The 22,495-nt window shown below is 37.7% G+C and overlaps 1 long non-coding RNA gene across 1 annotated transcript in view; it reads right to left on the bottom strand.

The window, feature by feature from the left end:
* Window positions 1-5,755: 5,755 nt before the first annotated feature.
* LOC132002819 (uncharacterized) overlaps window positions 5,756-22,495 on the bottom strand; it is a 28,292-nt gene continuing 11,552 nt past the window's right edge. Inside the window, exon 2 of the long non-coding RNA XR_009400025.1 lies at window positions 5,756-6,320. This is a non-coding gene — a long non-coding RNA (uncharacterized LOC132002819). The remainder of the gene's footprint in view (window positions 6,321-22,495) is intronic.

The following is a 22,495-nucleotide window of genomic DNA, read 5'->3' as shown; positions in this document are numbered from 1 at the left end:
GAGCCCGATGTGGGACTCGATCCCAGGACCCTGAGATCATGACCTGAGCCGAAGGCAGCGGCTTAACCCACTGAGCCACCCAGGCGCCCCTGTCGGATTTTTTCTGAGAGATTTTTTTACCTCTATCTTTCACGTCATTTATCAGAGATTTTGTCTGTTGTATTGTTCGTTTCTAAGAGTTCTTCTTTGCCATTTTTCACTTCATCTTATTTTTTGTTTGTTTTTTAGGGATGCAGTATCTTGAGGGAGGTTAGGTATGCACCAGGATATTGGTATTCGGCGATCCATTCAGGAAAAGATGGTAGGAAGCCTTTGGAGAAATATGAGGAAATAATGTATTAACCCATTTTCTAAGATTACCAGGAATGATTTAGGATCAGACTTTTTACTTCTCAAAGTGGCTTCAGGACTGTCCTTGGTTCACTCTATGGAACAACAATTTTTGAATTCAGATACAACTTGAACTGTGCAGCTTAGGTTAGTCGACAATCTAATGGAGAGAGAATGATTTCTAACAAAAGAAGTCTTATTTTCTTATGACTGCGTTCTCACGAGGACCAAACAAACGATCCATTTAGATTTCGTTTTGTATTCTAATTTTTTGACTACAAGCTTCCTTAGGTTCAGAAGCAACTCTGACTGCGTCAGAGAAAGGATAGGTATTTGCTCAGTTTCCTGTTTTGATATTATGCACAATAATGACGAGGTTCACAAACTCGATCGGGCAGAATGATTTCCTGCAGTTCCATTCTTGTTTGTGATCTTTCCTCCTAACTGGGCGACACTCACACTTTGTAGTTCTCTCAGGTTTCTTGGGTCTTTTCTAAAAGGCTGACCAAGTAGCTAAAAATCCTTAAACCTTATCTAGCTGTTGAATTGGCCTCAGATTTGTTCTTTTTCTCTTTCTTTTTTCTTCCTCCCCCCAAATGATCAAACAGCATTGACGTCTCTTTATGGAATACTAGAAAGTTTGGGCAGGGACAAATATCACAGCTTCACCCTTCCCTCCACCTGGTTAGCCAACATCTTTATTTGGATGATATCGCATTTCATGTGAAAGTCAAGGGCACTGGAGTATACAGTTTGGGAAGAATAAGGGAGATGCCGTATATTCCCCCCCTTTTTAAAGAAGTTTATTTATTTATTTGTCTGAAAGAAGGAGAGAGAGAAAGCAAGAGAAGGGGGAGGGGCAGAGTGAGAAGCAGGTTCCAGGCTGAGCCTATCTGGGGCTCGATCCCAGAACCCTGGGATCATGACCTGAGCCAAAGGCAGCTGCTTAACCGACTGAGCCACCCAGGTAAGCCCATCCGTTTTTTTTTTTTTTTTTTTTTAAGACAGTGGAGGTCCTCATGTACTGACTCTACAGACACGAGCCCACGCCGCCCTCCAACAGTGGCTGAGCCACTTCCTCTCTCAGAAGAGACTCCCTGCCCTGAGTCACCATCCTGCTGTTGTCAGCCGCCTGTTTGCTCAGTGGTAACACACTCCGCCCCCACTTCCCCACACGGGAGTTCTGGGGAATTGCCCCAATTTTCAGCTCTGCTGAGATGGTTTGTGACTAATCTCCTATCTCTTTAGTGTCATTTTGAAGGGACAAGAATAACTCCTATTTTTATTGACTTATTTATGTATTTTTGGTCATTTCTCTTCTATGTCTCTCCTTATTTATTTGGACGCAGGCTAAATTAAGTCCAAAATCAGTAACTTGGTTTTGTAGATCATTCATTTAGAATTGGATTTCTCTCCTGCTTCCCTGTTAAGATAGTTTTCTTTCCATGGGGGGAAAAACACCATGCAGGAGGAAGAGCTTATTTCCTGTGGTACAGTTTACCGTATTTTCCATTAAATGCTGTCAGTAATTTTCTGAAATAAGGTACAGAACTGCAATCGTAGGCATTCTATTTAGGATCTGTTTATTCATGGTTTTACATACCACGCTTCTCCTGTAACGAAAAGGATTGCCAATGCAACCAGAAGTTGCTACACCTGATCTTTGCACTATTCTGCAATGTCAAGGGATTAAAAAAAAAAAAAATCGTGATTCCACTGTATTTGTTTGTTTTGTTTTACTATCATTTAAAACTGTTATAATTAAATATCCTCCACCTCTTAGAATTGGTGTTTTACGTTAGAGATCTTGGCATGATTATTAGCGACTTAACCTCCCATAAGGCGGAGACACCCACACCGAGGGGCTGTGGAAGATAAGTCTCTGTGTACGTACTTAACTCCCATCACTAGCTTGGAGCCAAAGGGATTAGAGAATTTTAAGCAGCCCAATTTTGTTTGAACATAAGGTGTGAAGGTGGGAATGGCAGGAGATGATGTAGGAGAGACAGTGTTAAAGAGCTTAAATTTTGTAATTTTAGAGTTTGTCATAGGTCTGGAGAGGAGGCTGGGCATAATCTAATTTTAGGAAGTCTAAAATCTAAATTAGATCAATTTTCCTAAATTTAAGAGACTATATTTCAAAAAGAAAAAAAAAACCCAGAAGAACAGATTATAAGGCTCCTATTTAGCTCAAGAGGGTTTAAAACTCCAGAAATCTGTTTCTCTTTATATAATTCAAATGGCATCAGTAATCACATCAATATTGAGTAGACGCTCTATACTATAAGCTATTGGTTTAGTCTATGGGTGAGTGAGGGAATGGGGCGATATAAAAAAAAAAACCATATAATTCCCATAAATTGTTTGGTAATATCACATTTAAATTATAGTTTTAAAAAAAGATATTTTTTTTTATTCGACAAAGAGAGAGAGCACAAACAGGGGGAGCATCAGACTCTCCGCCAAGGAGAGAGTGTGATAAGGGACTTGATCCCAGGACCCCAGGATCATGCTGAGTCAAAGTTTAACCAACTGAGCCACCCAGGTGCCCCTAAATTACAGTTCTGAATGTGATATTACCTATGTGCACACACACACACACACACACACGTATGTATATGTAGTGGCAATAAAAAGCATATAACTATGGGCAATGTCAGAGGGCAGCCATATGCCTGAAGAATAAAGTGAGAAGATTTTTGTAAATACCATATATCACAACTTGTTTCTTTCTTTCCTGTTCACTTCCCTCCCTCTTCCTTCTCTTCCCTTTTTTCCTTCCTTCTCTGTTATTGTTTCACAAAAAAGGAAGGAAGGAAATTGAGAGAAAAAGAGAGGGAAAGAAAGGAAAGGAAAGGGAGGGAAGAAAACCCACATGTTGTGGGTCCCAGCCAGGGCTTCCATGCCTCATGCATATTTGCTGACTGGTCATTATATAAGCTCTCGTCATTTCTATATAACCCATGTACCATGTAGAAATATGGTATCTATGACAATAAAAAATTGCACCTAGACCCTGGCTGAGATGCATGTAATGTACTTTGCTTAAGACAGTTACAGAAACTATAAAAGGTAATTATCCTGGAGCTTCAGATGAATGTAGTTTGACTAAGAAGAGCAGCAAATACATTCTGCTGTCTAGAATGTATTTGGTTTGGGAGGGGGGCCCTACTTATGAAATAAAAGCTGACAAATTCAACATTTATATGGTTTCTTCCAAAGCCTGGGGATAGGCTTATGCAAGCAAGGGACCCTCAATCTTAAGCTTAAATCTGCCGTTGCTCCATTGGGACTTTCTTTAGTGTAGCAGGACCTTATCTGGGCAATCACAAAACCATTGGCAACACTTAAACACATGTCCTCTGCAGAACACAGGAAGTCATAGTCTCTGCCCCTCTCAGCCACAGAACAGGGAAAAATGATTTGAGTGACAATTCTCTCAGTTCTCCCAAACTGATTATAAAACTAGTACCATTCTAGATGCATAGGTATGCAGTGGATGCTTGATTGCAATATGGCCTGATTCTCACTTGGAATTGGTTGAGAAAGACCTCCCTAGCTTCATAGCATCTGTTATTCTTTGCTACAAATATATCACTGTAAGTTACACAATAAAATGTATAAGATATGTATATATATATGTCAGAGTGCTTATTTTTGCTACTTTTTGAAGCCAATTTCTATAAAGCAAAGTTACTGCTCTACACTTCGTTTCCAGAAATAGGGCTTACTCAGAGGGGACGCGTATAAGCAGATATGATCTGGTAAGTAGAGCAGAGTAATATCAGTCATTAGGACCAAGAGGCAAAGATCAGATCATAAACAGGAAGTGAGGAAAAGCATCAGGAACCACCATAGTAAGGAAAGAGATATCGATTTCTAAATTGGTAGATCTCAAGATTCTATTTGTACTATTAAGGAAAATTTCATGTCCTCCTAGTTCCCAGCATGGATTAACTTGAGAAGATCAATACACCCTAACCTTATCTCTCCAAATTCCACACCTACTGTTCATTACAAACAATAGAAGAGTGTGCTTGTGAGCTTCAAGGAGGGGAAGAGGAGGAAAGAAGAGGGACATTGGCTATGGGGCTGCAACGGAATTTAGTATAACATAACACTGCACAATAAAGTAGGCAATGAAAAGGCTATGGCAGTGGGAAGTGTCAAGCTCAGGTGATTGAGGAAAGCCAGAGAAAAAGAACATGCCAATATCCAAAATGTTAGAAAAAGAGTTCAGGAATTGAAGACAGAATATGGTGCCAAGAATATGGACTCCCAGGTAATAACATCAAGTGCGAACAGTTTCGGATTAAATAGAAGGAAGGGAGAGATGGGAGATAATAGAGGAAGTCATTCCTGAATGGGTGCCCCAAACATTGGTTCTTAAAGTGTAGAGCCCAGATGAATAACACATAAGAATTTGTTAGAAATGCAGATTCTCAGCCCCTTCCCCACATCTACTGAATCAGAAACTTTTAGGTGGGATCCAACAACCCTGGTTTTAACAAGCACAGCCAGGGATTGCAGGACAAGCTCAAGTTTGAGAACCACTTCTCAGAATATCATCAGCATTTGCTGCTTGTTGTACCAGGAGTAGGAAGTTCAGCCTAACTCCAAGTGCCAGTTTCTATCTTGACTGTCATATGTTAAAGGTTTTTATTTTAAAAAAGAAAAAAACAGGGACACCTGGATGGCTCAGTTGGTTAAGCCACTGCCTTTGGCTCAGGTCATGATCCCAAGGTCCTGGAATGGAGTCCCACATCAGGCTCCTTGCTCAGCGGGGAGCCTGCTTCTCTCTCTACCTCTGCCTACCACTTTGCCTGCTTGTGCTCTCTCTCTCTGACAAATAAATAAATAAGATCTTTTAAGTCAATTAATTAATTAATTAATTAATTTTAAAAAGAAAAACCCACCCAACATGTTTGCACTGTGTTTGCACTGTGTTTAGATTTCAGGAATCAGTCACAAATCCTTTTGTTAAAAAGATCTGCTACCAAAAAAAATGCACTTTTTTCCCCTAACCACTGAGAGTTACAATGAACATTTTATAGTTCTGAAAATAAAAGACTTCAAAAGAGAAAACAGTGAACTTGCTGCTGACTCATTTGCACCAACGGATTAAATTTATGAACCATCATCAATTTTTGCTCTCGCTGTTGTATCATGACTTTAGGCAATTATTTACGACAATCCTTCACCAAACGTTTACACCTACTCAAGTACAAAGGTTCCTATTGTGTCTTTCACAATAGATAAAATCAGGTTCCACAGTACATCATCTTCTTTTCGGGGACAGGGGCTTGAAGAACAGAAAGTACACTATAAAACAAAATGCAATCTGACGCAGGACATTAATTCCTAACTTAGTAAACCGATGAGCAAATGGTAATTTACTTGATTTTAAAAAACCAAACCAAACCAAACCAAACCAAAACCACCAGTTTATTTGAACAGGAAAAGCTGAATAATAACAAACTGTTAGAATTCTTTTGTTAGATAATTCTTTCGTTAGACAATTCTTTTGTTAGACAGTATTGTTGCTAGACAATAAGTAGAGGGTGGTCATCTACCAAAATGAGTAAAGGGAATCCAAAAGTGTCAGGTGTAAAAAAGCAGCTAGTATCTGGAGGCTGTGAAAACACAGATAGTAAAGGAATTAATTACAAGGAGCTGGCTGTCCCCTATCCCAGGCTGAAAGTCTGATATCTTCAGAGATGAAGTGGCTACCATAGTGATAACACAGCCTGCTGGTCGCTGAAGAAGTTGCCACTGGAGTATAGGCACTGGTCTGTAGAGAAGGGCGCGCCATTGCTGGAAGTTGTGAGTGGGCTGTAGCTGGTTTCTAGAAGTGATGCACCATTGCCAGAAAGTGTAGGCAGAGCAGACCTACTCAGACTTCTGGTAGGGAGATCATCACCTTAGGGTATGGCTGGAGCTCCTCTGAACATCAGCTCTTTCTGCTCTGGATAATATCTGAAGACAGGAATCTGGAAGAGAAGTGTGTTCCCACTGCTATTGGTATTGTCACACCAGTGTTGAGAATCCAGGTATAATATCACAAAGTAAGCCAAATAGAAGTGAATATGTAGTTGACAGATAATAAATTGATAACTGCACAGCCCATGCTCTGGCTAAATGCACTTTTCTCCATACATGGAGACCTCTACTCAACAACAAAACAACTCGAGTTTTCTACCCAATGAGATGCAGCTGTCCTTCATACACAAGAGAAAGTTCTCACACTTTTCTCAAAATGGAAAGATTCACCCTTCCAAGGGTTATTGTAATTATTGCACTGTAATTCAATCACAGCCCAACTGAATATTATTATCTAAAGGCTATCTAAATGTAACCTTCAAAAACATGTATATAAAATCATAAATGACAGAGAAGAAAATCACTAATATATGCATTTATACAAAAAAAAAAAAAGCAAAGCTGCTACAATCCTTGATTTTGTAACTGGCCATGAGGTTGTAGTCGATACTAGACTTCTTTCTTCTACTACCCTTTCCATATTTTGCTTGCTCTCAGGAAAGATATCACCTATGTGGGCTCTTTACCTGGTGGAATGATCCCAAACTTAATTCCTGAGGAGTCTGTATTCTCAATAACTTTGTCATTCATTCATTCATTCATTCATTCATTTATTTGTTCATTTATTTTTGGTTGCTGAGTTTTCCATTAATTTCAAAACATGAAAGTACTTGGACAACTAGGAAACCATTTGGAAAAAGATAAGATTAGATCCATATCTAAATTCCAAATAGATTAGAAATCTAAATGTAAATTTAAAAATCATATAAATACTACAAGAAAACATGGGTGAATTCCTCTTTCACCTTGCTATAATGAAAGGCTTTCTAGTCATGCTTCAAAATCCAGAGACAATAAGAAAACAATAAATTTGATTACATAAAAATTTAAAAATTTTGCAAGACAAAACTCTAAACAAAGTTTGTCATGAACTGACAAACTGTGAGAAATATCAATGACATAAAATGAACAAAGGACTAATAATCTTAATGTATAATGAATCTTAAAACTGAGTGACAATAGCCAAAGCTGTGCTTACTAGGATATTACGGCATTAAATATTTATATCAGAAAGGAAGAAAAGTCTCAAATCAATAATGTAATTTTCTAATTCAGTAGTTAGCAGAAGAAAAGAAAAATAAACCCAAAGCAGGAAGAACTAAGGAAATAACATGGAGGAGAGCAGAAATCAACCAAACTGAAAACAGAAAAATAGGGAGAGTCAATAACACAAAAAACAGGTTCTTTAAAAAGGGTAAATAAAATTGATAAACCTAGAGCAACATTGAGCAGGCAGCACAACAATACTAATATCAGGAATGCAAGAGAGGATATCACTACAGATCCCACAGACAATAAAAGAATAATAATATGAGTGATAATAAGATGAAAAAGACCAATCATCGAAAACTACAAAGTATCAAACTTATCCAACCTGAATAATCCTATTACTATTTAATAAATTGAATTCAAGTTTAAAATCTTCTGATAAAGAAATATCCAGCCCAGATTGTTTCACTAGAGAATTCTAGTGAATATTTACAGAAGTAAAAAATAATAAAAAATAATTCTATACATTCTCTTCCAGAAAATAGAAGCAAAAATAGAATAAATGGAAGTTAACAGAAAAATAGAATAGAGGACACTTCCCGACTCATTTAATGAGGCCAGAATTACTCTTGTGCCAAATCCAGACAAAGATTTTAGTAGAAAAGAAAACTCAGACTCATACCCTCAAGAACATAGAAACTGGGCACCTGGGTGGCTCACTGGGTTAAACCTCTGCCTTTGGCTCAGGTCATGGTCTCAGGGTTCTTGGATGGAGCCCTGTATCGGAGTCTCTGCTCAGCAGGGAGCCTGCTTCCCCCCTGCCACGCCTCTCTGCCTACTTGTGATCTCTCTGTCAAATAAATAAATAAAATCTTTAAAAAAAGAACATAGATACTAAAACCCCAGCAAAATATTAGCAAATAAGATCCAACAACATATAAAAAGAATAATGCATCGCAACCAAGTGGGTTTATCCCAGGAATGCAGGGCTAGTTGGTTCACCATGAGAATTCAATCGTCATCATTCACCATAGTAACAGCCTAAAGAAAAACACCACATGATCACTACCAATTAAGGCAAAAAAAATTTGACAAAATTCAATACCTGTTTATGATAAAAACTCTCAAAAAACTAGAATAGATAGGAACCTTCTCAACCTGGTAAGTGGCATCTACGAAATATTCTCTAAGTGAACAGCCTCAAACCAATATCAAATATATATATTTGAAACACATATGGTTTTGTCATAGGCAAGATATAAAGTTGACATAAAGGCCTTCTGTAATGAGTGACTTGGGTCACTTGTTTGCATAAATAACACATAAAGAAGACAATCTTTCCCTTCTTTTCATTTTCATGGGATACTATATCATTATCTTCAGAAGATCCAAATATTGTTTGGTTTAAAACAAAACAAAACAAAACAGGTGTGCCTGGGTGGCTCAGTGGGTTAAAGCGTCTGCCTTCGGCTCAAGTCATGATCCCAGGGTCCCGGGATGGAGCCCTGCATTGGGCTCTCTGCTCCACTGGGAGCTTCCTTCCTCCTCTCTCTCTCTGCCTGCGGGCCTACTTGTGATCTCTGTCTGTCAAGTAAATAAATAAAATATTTAAAACAACAGGAACAACAACAGAGGCTGGTCCAAGTGAAGTGGTGTTTACAATTCATTGATCACAGCCAGTTACAGAGTTCTCTGTTCCTTCTCCACTCCCGCTGCTTCACTTGACTGGCCTTAAATAGAAAATTAATTAATTACACAAGAAAAGCCAGAATTCCAAAGTGTAATTTGTTCTCTCTTTACCTTTTTCAAGACAGAAGTTTCTCATATGAATGAAATGCCTTTCATTATAATTACTACAACTAAGACAGTAGTTCTGTTGTGAATATCCCCAGGTTTTTCCTTCCTTATGTTATGCTTAAAGTAATTTTATAATTTAGGTTGGATGCTGGAGACGTAATATAATTACTTGTTTATGAAATGCAACACATGATTTACTGTAATTACAAATTCCTGCTCTGGGCACCTGGGTGGCTTAGTCAGTTGAGCATCTGCCTTCCGCACAGGTCATGATCTCAGGGTTCTGGGATTGAGCCGAGCATCAGGCTCCTTGCTCAGCAGGAAGCCTGTTTCCCCCCTCCTCCCCTGCTGTGCTCTCTCTCTCTCTCTCAAATAAACAAGATCTTTAAAAAACCAAAAGAAAAACAAAAACAAATTCCTACTTCTAATACTGTTAAGAATGTCCTTTATAAAAGGGGTATCAATGAAAAGGCCCAGATTTGTCTTAATCAGAGAATTCTGTACAAGGAGATTTTGGGAAATGGAAGTTCAAATTTTTTCCCTTAGGCTCATTAATATTTGCTTCTGCATGGGTGGAATGTTTATAGAGCTTATAACAACTCTTAAACTGTATTGCATATACATAATTTTCCATACAAATGGCTAATAAAAAGGTGATTCTGTAATCTATAACTATTATTTAAAAAATCATTCAAGGGGCACCTGGGTGGCTCAGTGGGTTAAGCCTCTGCCTTCAGCTCAGGTCATGATCTCAGGGTCCTGGGATCGAGCCCCACATCGGGCTCTCTGCTCAGCAGGGAGCCTGCTTCCTCCTCCTCTCTCTACCTGCCTCTCTGCCTACTTGTGAACTCTGTCTGACAAATAAATAAATAAAATATTTTTTTAAAAAAATCATTCAAGTACTTATTTTTGTTTTCTTTTAGTATGCAAACTTAATAAGAGCTAACATGTTTAAGATCAATTTAAAGGAATGTTATGGGCTGAATGGTGTTCCCCAAAATTCATATGTTGAAGTCTTTTTTTTTTTTTTTTAAGTGAAGGAGAGGGTGGGGAGGGGCAGAGGGCAGGGGAGAGAGAGCATCCCAAGCATGCTTCATGCCCAGTGCAGAACCAGATGAGGGGCCCGACCTCATGACCCTGAGATCATGGCCCAAGCAAAAATGAAGAGTCAGATGTTTACCCAACTGAGGCATCCAGGGGCCCCTCTATTAACCTTCAGTACTTTAGATTGTGACTGTATTTGAAGAGAGGGCATTTGAACAGGTAATTAAGATACTGTATGGGTGGGCTCTAATCGAATAACACTGGTATCCTTTATGAGAAGAGGAGACCAGGACATAGATATGCACAAGGGAAAACCCATGTGAGGACACGGCAAGAAGATGAACATCTGTAAGCCAAACAGGCCTCAGAAGAAACCAAACCTGATGACACCTTGGTCAGAAAGGTGAGAAGTAAATTTCTGTTGTGTAGGTTACCCAGTTTGTATTATTTGCTTATGATAGTTCTAACAAGCAAGCACAAGGAGTTTAAAAAAATTTTTCAGAGTGAGCTGTGTGCTAGGCGCTGTGGGGAATACAAACATTTTAAGAAACAGTTGTTCACTTAAGAAATTTAAAACGTTTAACTGGGCTGAAGACCACCGTGGTAGATCCTATATTCTCTAATAGGCAGAATAATATATGTATATATCCCTTTACATTCTTTAATAAAGAGAAGAGAAAACTGAGTGGTCTGTTCATGATCACTAAAATCTTACAGTGTTTTTTTGGACTGTAATACGTAAATCCCCACAATAATATGTAAATACAGTTTAATTATGAAAAAATTATTAATGAGGGGCACCTGGGTGGCTCAGCCGGTTAAACATCTGCCTTCGGCTCAGGTCGTGGTCTCAGGGTCCTGGGATTGAGCCCCACATTGAACTCCATGCTCACCAGGGAGTCTGCTTCTCCCTCTGCCTCTACCTACTTGTGCTCTCTCTGTGTCTCTCTGTCAAATAAGCAAATAAATAAAATCTTCAAAAAAATTAATGAAAAACACTTCTTTCAGCTTAACCATGTTACTGCAAGAAGGAAAAATGGTAAAACTTACACCACATTTAATGGAGAATATCCTCAAGATTTCCAAACAGGTGTTCATTAATGGCTAAACACCCACTGAAAGATCCTAATTTCAGGCCAGGAGACTGATACCTAGAGCTGAGTAGAGAAAAGCAATCATGCACCAGAAGACCTAGAATTCAAATCATGGTATCCAGGACTCTACTATTCTTACAAAACAGGAGCAGCTCTTGTATTTGTGATTGTTCTGAGGAGAAATTACAGAGAATTTCTCTTTAGTAAAAAGTTAAAAAATTTATACAACTCTTTTTTCTACTTAAAAAAAAATCTCGATTATTAGTTAAAAGAAGTGTTGATAAGTGAGTTTTGTCTGTTCTCTGTGGTTGGGTACAAGCTGTATAATCTGTTCCAACCTACTCATCTACATTACTCATCTCTATCACTGAATAATTGAAAGTTAGTTTCACATTTGGGCACTTACTGTATTGTCTTCTCATACATTCTTAATATTGTATTGTTGATAAGTTGATAATGCACCCCCTTATATTAGAAATAAATAATTAATTAAAGGTGTTGAACTCTGGGAATATGAGCTATCAGCTTTCATTTCCTCCCTAAATATTGAGTTTATTACTTGGATCACTTGGATCAGTGGTTAAGGTTAGCCCATCCTCTTCTGAACACTGAATAAGCATCTTCAGGAGGCTCCTTCTGCAAATGAGCTAATTAATTTGATCAGAAAAGACAGAAAGAAGCAAGTGTACAGTTCATAGTACTTGCTAGAAAATATTTGCAACACCGGGAACTTGCTGAAAACTGTATGAAACATTCTTAGGCTTTGTCTATAAATTTTAAGATGAACATTGAACAAATTAACTCCATTCATTCATTCCTTCATTTACTTCGTCCACAAAGATTTGCTGAATCTTTGATTATATCTTATGTCAAGTCCTAGAAGTAGAGCCCGAGATGAGGATTCTTGTTAAAATAATTAGTTGAGGAAGCGATCTCAAAAGAAGGTGGGTGAGAGAGGCAAGACGGTACAGGGGAAAACGTTGGGAAGGACGTAATCTCTTTAAGACATTAGCTTCCGTCTAGTTCCCGAGGAAATTCTCATCCCATCTTGAGTGAATGGGGCCAAATTTTGTGCTCTTGTTGGTCGGTTATCACATGGCAGCTATAGCTCTCAGGGTGTGGCTGTTCCAGTCTCTTGTTCTGCTGAAAGGAAGAGAGCCATTCTCCTGAGGTGGGGACAGCTGTGAATGGCTAACAACAGGAACTCATAACAACTAGGGGACTGGGGATAAACAAACCAGCCAGATAAAGGGAAGGTGGCCACCCACACAGTCTAGGAGATGACTGTTAGAAACCATCACAACTTACATTTTTAAAGGTAGAATGTACTTTAGAGATTAGATAGAGGGGTACCTGGTGACTCAGTCAGTTAGACTTCCAACTTTTGATTTTAGCTCAGGTCGTGATCTCAGGGTTGTGAGATCAAGCCTGCATTGGGCTCTGCGATGGGCATGGAACCTGTTTAAGGTTCTGTCTCTCCCCTCTCCCTCTGCCCCTCCCTACTGCTTTCTCAAAAAAACCAAACCAAACCCAAAAAACAACAATCATTTTCTACATAAGCAACACTGAGGCTCAGAGACATAGTCTTAAGAGTACCTAATTTGGCACAATGTGGATTACAGCACATATATAGCTTCCACCAGGATAATTTTATTATATCCTAATTCCTAATTCCAGAAATTTTTCTTTTGATTAGTATATATGTTGCAGAAATCTTATCTCCAGTAGTTTTCTTTCAGAGAACTAAAGGACCTGATAACATATTTTGAGACTAAATGAGTTTTGTAAGAGGAAAGAATTAATAGCCCAGAAACAAGTAAATGGACTGCTCCTGCCTACAATGAATTTAAGAAGAATTCAATATCTAAATTTAGATGATAATGAAAAATAAAAAAAGGCAGCCCCAAACTGGAGATAAGAATAAGAAATAAGAGATCAATTTTTTTCTATCACAAGCGATGAGGCAGAAAAATCCCAAGCAGCAATAATACCTAGTAATGAGAGAGAAGAGGTGTCTTGTCATTGGATTTTTTTATTAAAAGCACTAAGTATTTTGACCACATTTTATGAGAAAGAACCTGAGAGAAACCGAGTTAGGACTCTGTTTTCAAGTCTTTAGACTTGACATAGACAAAACCCAGGAATGTGACTTTTCTCTTAAAACATTCTTGCTCCGGGGCGCCTGGGTGGCTCAGTGGGTTAAACCCTCTGCCTTCGGCTCACCTCACGATCCCAGGGTCCTGTGATGGAGCCCGCATTGGGAATCTCAGCTCAGCAGGGAGCTTGCTTCTTCCTCTCTCTCTCTGCCTGCTTCTCTGCCTACTTGTGATCTCTGTCAAAAAAAAAAATTTGCTTCAAGATGTATTTACATTGTCTTTAGGACGAATAACCAAAATGTGAGGGTTATGAATTCTGTTTATCTGTTTATATCAGGAGTTCTTAACCGGAAGTCCTGGTGTGCCCGAAAGGTCCATAGATAGAATTCAGCGGGTGTTTGAACTTGAGGGGTAAAAAATTTACATCTTTATTTTCAGTAAGGTTTAACTGAAGTTTAGAAAGTCCTTTAAGTATGAATGTTGGCAAAACCTTGGTCTCTGTGACTTGGTCACCGCTAGAATTCATAGATATTTTTAGACCACAGTGAAGTTATAGATATCTTAAACTAACATTTGTGCTAATCATTTCTCAAAAAGTGCTGCGTACGGGCTCTCAGCCTCCCAGTTTGGAACTGGCCAAGTCCAGTCCTCCGACTGGTGAAGACATATAACCTCATAATAGAAATTTAACTACCACAGCTTCCAAGAATTTTGGCATTCTTTGAGGGAACCTATCCATTTCTTGTGAAGCAAGGCAAGGAAACTTTAATTAAATTTATGATAATATATTTTTTGGCGATCCAAATTGTCAACACTTGTAACCAACAAACCCCCAAACTGGACATCAACAGGATACCTTACATGACAGACACATTCCCTTGTCAAAGGTGATCATTCTTATTCCTATTCAGTAACAATGACCTTCACACAGATAAGTGTTCTAAAAATAAAACTTAACTTTGACTTGAAATTAACAGATTTGAAATCTATTGTAATTTAGTGTATTTTTAAAAGCTCATATGTTGTTACATTACAAAAATAATATTTTATAATGTTTTCAGTTGAATTACTTATTTTTGGTAATCCTATATATTTTATGTATTAAAAACCTTATTCTTGGTAGGAATCCATAGGCTTGACCACACTGCCAAAAGGGCCCATGATATAAAAAAAAGTTAAGAGCCCTGGAATTAGGAGGTATTTATTACTTATGTCAATTATGACACTAAATAGTCACTTTCACTGCCCTTTGTTTCTGTATTCTGACTCAAATTAGTTAATTATTTCCTTAACTCATATTATCTCCTATTTTTCTACCTTTAGTAAGATGTATTTTACATATTATAAAATGCACCCACTTCAGGTATACAATTCAGTGATTCAATTAGTAAACTTATTTTTTTAAAGATGTGTTTACTTATTTGAGGGAGAGAGCAAGAGAGTGCGCGCCCACAAGCAGGAGGGGCAGAGGGAGGAGTGAGAATCTCAAGCAGACTCCACGCTGAGGTTGGAGCCCCACATGGGGCTTCATCTTATGACCCTGAGATCGTGACCTGAGCCAAAACCAAAAGTTGGACACTTAACTAATTGCACCACCAAAGCACTCCTCAATTAGTAACATTACTGAGTGCTGCAATCACCACCATGAGTCCGTTTTAGAACACTTGCAACCCCCAATAAAATCAGTCTTTAATCCATTATTGGGCATATTAAAATTGTATCCTACCCTCATCATTGATTATGTTTTTTTAGATTTTAGGAATTCATCTATAATAAAAGTCCTATGATTATGCTCACACTTAGCACAGCATGAGTGGTGTGCATTTTAGAAACAAGTTTAATTTAAAAATACTCATTCTAATTGATTCGGGTAGTAGTCATCAATGGATGCTTAAACTAATGTGTATATGTTTGAGAAGTAACAGGATGGTTACACAATCTCAAAGTATCTTTCCCAAAGTCTTCTACTAATTCTAAGAGGTAACATAACAATGTTACAGTGGAGAACCGTGACAGATGCCACCTTCGCCAAATGATCAAGGTTAAGCACAAATAGTGAGACAAGTCAGCAGCATATGCCTCCTAAGGTGGTACAATGAGAACCCAGGATCCTTTCTGTGATATTCCTGTATAACTTGAATCTAACAAAGGGAAAATATCAGACAAAACCCAATTTGAAGGATCATCTACAAAATAATTGTCCCGCCCTCTTCAAAGAGGCCACCTTCATGAAATACAAAGTAAGTCTTGGGGCTTCCATATTGAAGGAAAGTAAAGAGTTATGACAACTGAATGTTATGCATGATCCCAAATTTCTTTTTCTGTAATTGCCTTTACTGGTCTATTAGTAAAATCTGAGTAAAGGCTGTGTAATATATAATAGCGTTGTATCAGCGGTAATTTCCCCATTTTGAAAATTGTGCTCTTGTTACATACAAAAATGTTCCTGATTTTAGAAAATGCACACTGAAATGTATAGCAGGAAAGAACTTATACTTAAATGATTCAGAGGTGTGTGTGTGTGTGTGTGTGTGTGTGTGCGCACTCACGTGTAGAGAGGGAAAAAATGAAGAAGATTATGAGACAATAAAAGTTAACATTTGTGGAATCTGGGTAGAGGTTATTCTAGAATTCCTTGTACTATTTTTGAAACTTCTCTGTAAGGATGACACTATGTTAAAGAAAAACAAAATAAAAGACAGCCCTAAGTGTACTCACTGTCCTACCAAATGCTGAAAGTTCTGACACCTCAATTTACATAACTATTGGTTGTATTTAGCTGCCTACTAATTTTCTCCATAGATTTTTTTGGCTGTGTCCCATTTGCTTCTTTCATTTGAGTATTTGTGCTCTCTTCTTTTGTTTATTATTTCCTTAGGGCATATGTTGCTGAGTTTCAAACATATGGCCATTTTCATTTTCTGCCATTCACCTCCAAAAAAAAAGCGTAAAAGGACCAACCATTGTGATAAACTAAAATAAACTATAGAAATGTGGAGCAGAATGAGTCATATATTTTGGGAATCTGCAACTTTGGTCAGCTACTAACTCAATTTATGACCTTGGAAAAAAGCACATCACTGCTTTGAACCCTATTCTCCCCATAATCTTTTTCAAAACAGCACTGAAAGGATTAACTTATGATTGTGCATCACGTTGACTCTTCTTGGTTTAGCTCTTAAAAGAGTTACCACAAATAAATACCACTATAAATAGCAAACTTATGAAAATCTTTTTCTTGGTATTTTGGTAGTTGTTTTAGAACTCTAAAAGCTTTTCATAATGTTCAAAGTATTATCAGCACTGGCTGGAAGTTGATTTTCTCCCTGTGGACATTGTATTATTGAATATTGATGCGAATAGGAATCATGCCAGGGATTCATAGATCACGAGTATTTTGCCATTTTTGTCTTTTCATTTCTAGACTGAAAGTATCTAATTATTTTTTCTTCCAAGTTTTTATCCTCTCTACCAGGCCTGTTATTTTGCCTGCCTGGTGTCCATCCACCCTTCTTCTAGATCAAGTTTAATTTGGAGACAAGGGGAGCCTGGGTGGCTCGGTGGGTAAAGCCTCTGCCTTCGAACAGGTCATGATCTCACGGTCCTGGGATTGAGCCCCGCATCGAGAATCTTTGCTCAGCAGAGAGCCTGCTTCCCCCTCTCTCTCTGCCTGCCTCTCTACTTGTGATCTCTCTCTCTCTGTCAAATTAAAAACAAAAACAGAAACAAAATCTTCAATAAAATGATTTGGAGACCATCCTGCACCAACTCAGTTCATATGGTTTAGCTGGTACTGACCCAGGAGGATAAAGTCCATGGCACAGATGGGACAAATCAGAGCAGCACATACCCTGTCTACAACTGTAGGAATAGGCACATGATACCAAGAACCATGAGTTCTCTTAATGACTCTTTCTAAAATGAAGAAATAGGTGATCTTTTTCCACTGAGATTGCTAAACTGGGAGAATGTAAGTCCATTATTTCTAGTAGCTCTCTTGCCTCCAGGAGGGGAAAATAGGTCTAAGCCTGTTTCCAATACAGGTAAAAGCACAGGTGAGAGATAAAGGAAATAATTTCCTAATGCTTATTTGAGTGCCTAGATTGGTATGCCTGCGTAGAGTTAACCTAAAGTTCGCTATGGGGGTCAATATATTCCCTGGTTTTTGTTGTTGCTGTTGTTTGGCTTAAGTTGTTGGGAGAGCTCCAACAAAATCATTTGGTACCTGTGGCGGAGACAGCTGGTTGCTTATTCAACATCCATTTTCTCCTTTATCCTTAGCAACATAATCTCAATTTTATTTAAGGTTCCAAATGCCCCAGCTTTAAAAAAACAAAAAGTACTTTCCAACCTCCTTTGTAGACAGATATGACTATGTAACTAAGTACTAGTCAAGATATATAGGTGAAAGTAATAGGTTAGTATTTATTAGAAGGCTCTTATTAACAGAAGGCTTGGATGAGTCCTTTCATTCCTTACCCTTCTATTTATTCCTGCCTAAAATGGACATATCATGGTTTCAATTCCTATTGCCATCTTGTGACCTTGAGGATGGTAGCTATGTGTCAAGAAAAGCACTGTTGAACTATAGGAAGGCCTGGATTCCTATTGTCTTTGTGAAACTCCATGCCACTGTGGAGAGTCAACACTCAAACTTCTTTATGTAAAACAATAAACTCTTGGGTGTTTAAGCCATAGAAGTCAGGTTTCTATTACTAGCAGCTGATAAAATCCCTATGTAATATGATACATCTGCAGTCAAATACTAGTGGTACTTCATGAAATGCTTAAATTTATTTTTTGTGAATGGAAACTGAAGAGAAACAACATTTTTGCTTCAAGCAATCATTAATTTACCTCATTTATGAACTTCAGGTGACAAGCAATAATTCTGGTTGCTACTACCTCAATCCTTTTTCTGATCATCTCTACACACTAAAGAAAATTCTAGATGGGTCAAATGTGGCAGTTCAGAGTCACACGAGCTTGCAGATGTTCCTAATTGTTTGCCTTCTCTATTCTTGGGTTCGTTATTCCATTTTAAGTCATTGTCAGCTTGTTACTTGGATTTCTTACATCCAACCTTTGTTACTAAGCCCAATTCTCTGTACTGGCATTACAGTAATCATTCAAATATATATCATGATCTTAAAAAAATTCCTCACAGAACAACTAAATGAACTGGAGAGTAAGCAAAATTAGGCAGAAGCTGGAGGGAGGTCAATACTTGAAGTAAAAGGCAACAGGTGAAAATATTATATGTGATTTCTATCCTGAGGGCAGGCTCCAGTGAAGGAGCTAAAATTTGAAGAGAAACCCATGGCCATTCTGGTTTCAAGAAATAAGAAAGCATAGAGTTTGGGGTAACCACTATAGTCAGAAATAAAAAGGGGAAATATACAAGAGAGGTTCAGAGAGGAGAGTTCCAAATACTCTGCTCAAATTTTAGTTAAAGACTGAACTCTAACTTGCTCAGGGCAGATTTAAAGCAACCCAGAGAAGTCAAAAGATCTGAACAGAGATTTCGGCTGCTGCCTTCCATAGGTAAGACAGTGTGAATCCAGTGATGTTAATCACCTTTAAACAACAAGAACAAAACAAAATACCACTCTTAGACAAGTAGGAATAGAAAGAGAACTTCTTCAATTTGTTAAAGAACATCTACAAAAGCCCTGCAACTAATGTCATACTTAATACTGAGAAAGTTGAGGTTTTTCAGATAAGATTAGGTACTGGGCAAGGATGTCTCCTGCACCACTGCTTTTTAATATCATGCTGTTAAGTCCAGCTAATGCAATAAGACAAGAAAAGGAAATAAAAGTTATAAAGATTGGGAAAGAAGAAATAAAACTGTCTTTGTCATTGATGACATGATCACCTATGTAGAAAAGCCTCCAAAATTGAAACAAACAAGCAAACCAACCCAACAAAAACCATGGGAGAATTCTTTATAACCTGCGAGTGGGGAAAGATTTTCTATAAATCAAAATCTAAAATGTTGTAAACAAGATTGATAAATTTGATTATGTAGATATGAAAATTTCTGCATGCTAAATATATACCATAAATCAAAAGACAACAAAGTGGCAACACATAGCATAAAGGGCTAGTCACCCTAATAAGGAGAGACAGCAATTTAATAAGGACCAACAACCCAACAGAAAAATGAGCAAATGATTATGAACAGTAAGTTCCTGAAAAAGAAATAAAAATGGCTTTGTCACTGCTGTTCAATTAACTCACTCATAGTAAGAGAAATGTACATGTCACCTACCAGACTGGTAAAATTCATAAGTTTGATAACATTCAGTTGACAATATTGTGAAGAAACAGCTACACTGTTCCTGAAGGAATGTAAATTAGTAAAACCTTCATATATGGTAATGTGGCAACATCCATTAATAGTATAAATTCATATGTCTTTTTACCTAGCATTCCCACTTTTGGGGACTTCATCCTTTAGATACACTCTTTACATAAACAACATGGTCCATGTATATAAGGTTATTATTAAAAAATTATTTGCGGGGTGCCTGGGTGGCTCAGTGGGTTAAAGCCTCTGCCTTCGGCTCAGGTCATGATCCCAGGGTCCTGGGATTGAGCTCTACATCGGGCTCTCTGCTCAGCAGGGAGCCTGCTTCCCCCTCTCTCTCCCTGCCTGCCTCTCTGTCTATATGGGATCTCTGTCAAATAAATAAATCTTAAAAAAAAAAATACTGCTTTAAAAAAATTATTTGCAAGAGAAAAAGATCAGAAACAACTCAGAAGTTCAACAAATGGGAACATGAAAATAAATTATGATATGTTCTTAAAATTCACTTGCTATTCACTATACAAATGCTTATTTTTATAAAAAGATTTTATTTATTTATTAGAGAGATGGAGAGAGAGCACAAGCAGGCAGAGCAGCAGGCAGAGTGAGAGGGAGAAGCAGGCTCCCTGCTGAGCAGGGAACCCGATGCAGAGCTCGATCCCAGGACCCCAGGGATCATGACCTGAGCCAAAGGCAGCTGCTTAACTGACTGAGCCACCCAGGCGTCCCTCCACTATACAGATGTTTAAGAAAAATGAGTAAGTTTTCTATAATAGACTTACTGGAAAGATTTCCAAGATATATTAGTGATGAAACTAAAATACAGAATAGGATATATGATATGCTACTTATTGCATAGGAAAAGGTGGATTAGAACGAGACTTTACATTCATAAGTAAATCCTGGAAAGATACTTAAGAAAATAATGAATGGTGTTTATGTATGTAGAGGGGCTGAGAACTGAGTGAATGGGAATGTGTTTATATTTTATTACATATATAAGAATTAAACTTAAAATGTGTAATATTTTACCTATCACGTTAAATGTTTACAACCAGCAAGTTTTCATTATAGTTTGGTCCACTTTACCAGAACCAAAAATCTTGGTAAAAAAACAATTTTGGAAGCACAGGCTATGGAAAAAATAAATGGAAAGAATGACATTTCAATTGTCTACCATTTCTAAATAAAATTAGTGATATTGATATCTTATTTGTGAATATATTTTTAACTGAAGGACTTTTTACTAATACATTCTATTATTTAAATAATAACTACATATTTTTCAGAATCCAGCACCTTTTATTTATTTTTTATTGTTACGTTAGTCGTCATACAGTCCGTCTTATTTTTGATGTAGTGGGCCAAGATTCATTGTTTACATATAAACAAACACCCAGTGCTCTAATAAGTGCCCTCCTTAATACCCTCATGGGGTCAACCCATTCCCCTACCCCTTTCCCCTCTAAAACCCTCAGTTTGTAGGGCAAACTGGAGGGGGAGAGAAACTATGAGAGACTGTGGACTCTGAGAAACAAACTGAGAACAAAGCACCTTTTCAAAGAAAATAATTTTTGGTAGTGATTTAAAGAACAAAGCAAAAAATGTTTGAGCTCCCTCTGCCGGCTCTGTAGTAGCACATCAGCATGTAGTTTGGTTTTATTTAGAAACTGGCACACAGTTAACGCCATTAGTTCATTTGCCAATATTAAAGAGAATTGTTTTAAACTGTGTGTTTTCCATACTCTTATACATGTTAAAGTCTGCTAATGTACTACTACTATTAGCAAGTAAGAGGAACATTCAATATTAATGTTGAAGTTTTATATAGTATGTGCCTGTTCCATTTAATACATCCCTTAATATTGGGTTAAGCCTCTGTCTTCGGCTCAGGTCATGATCCCAGGTCCTGGAATCGAGCACGCATCGGGCTTTCCGCTCAACAGGGAGCCTGCTACCCCCTCTCTCTCTGCCTGCCTCTCTGCCTACTTGTGATGTCTCTCTCTCTGTCAAATGAATAAATCTTAAAAAAAAAAAAATTCCTAAATATGGTACCACATTAGTGGGCTGTAGAGGAAAAAATTTCTACATGCACAATATGTATAGGGATATTTTAATTTATTATGCCTTTCAAATTTCAGTAATCATAAATGTTCCCGTTGTGTTAGTATATTCATATTTAATTAGTTAAAAATATATGCATATTTTGAAGCTAGGGAGGAATGTAAAATATTTGTAGAGTTAAGCAATAATTCACATGACAATTTTGAGTATCTATAGTTTTTTGTCACAACAGCACAATCTATGATGTGCTTTGCAAAATTACAAGTTACCTCTTCCTTTTATGTTTTCTATTTTTATTTTCTGAAACATTTATTAGTGTCTCAGTGGTGACCATCTGATCCTTCTCTTTATCCACTCAATTCTTCAATTTTTTCGTGATGAACTTAATTAAACCTCTCAAAGGATGCCTTTTAAAAAAGCAATTCAGGTTTTTACCTCTCTTTTATTTTTTATCAGTTCCATTTTCCTCTTGCTTGTTCTGACTGCTATTCCTCTCTCAAACGACTGGTGCTTCTCGTTTCATGTGTTGCTGAATTCTGGTTGCTGAAATATTGGGAATTCCCCATGTGGTGGAAGGTCAAAGTGCTTCTAGTCAATGGTGTGCTGGAGCCCTCTGTTAGCAGCCTGTAAGAGCTTATTTACAAGAATTCTGCAAGCTGGTTGTTTGG

This window comes from Mustela nigripes, chromosome 15 (assembly GCF_022355385.1).
Source record: "Mustela nigripes isolate SB6536 chromosome 15, MUSNIG.SB6536, whole genome shotgun sequence".
NCBI lineage: Eukaryota > Metazoa > Chordata > Mammalia > Carnivora > Mustelidae > Mustela > Mustela nigripes.
This window is presented reverse-complemented; position numbering and strand designations above follow the sequence as displayed.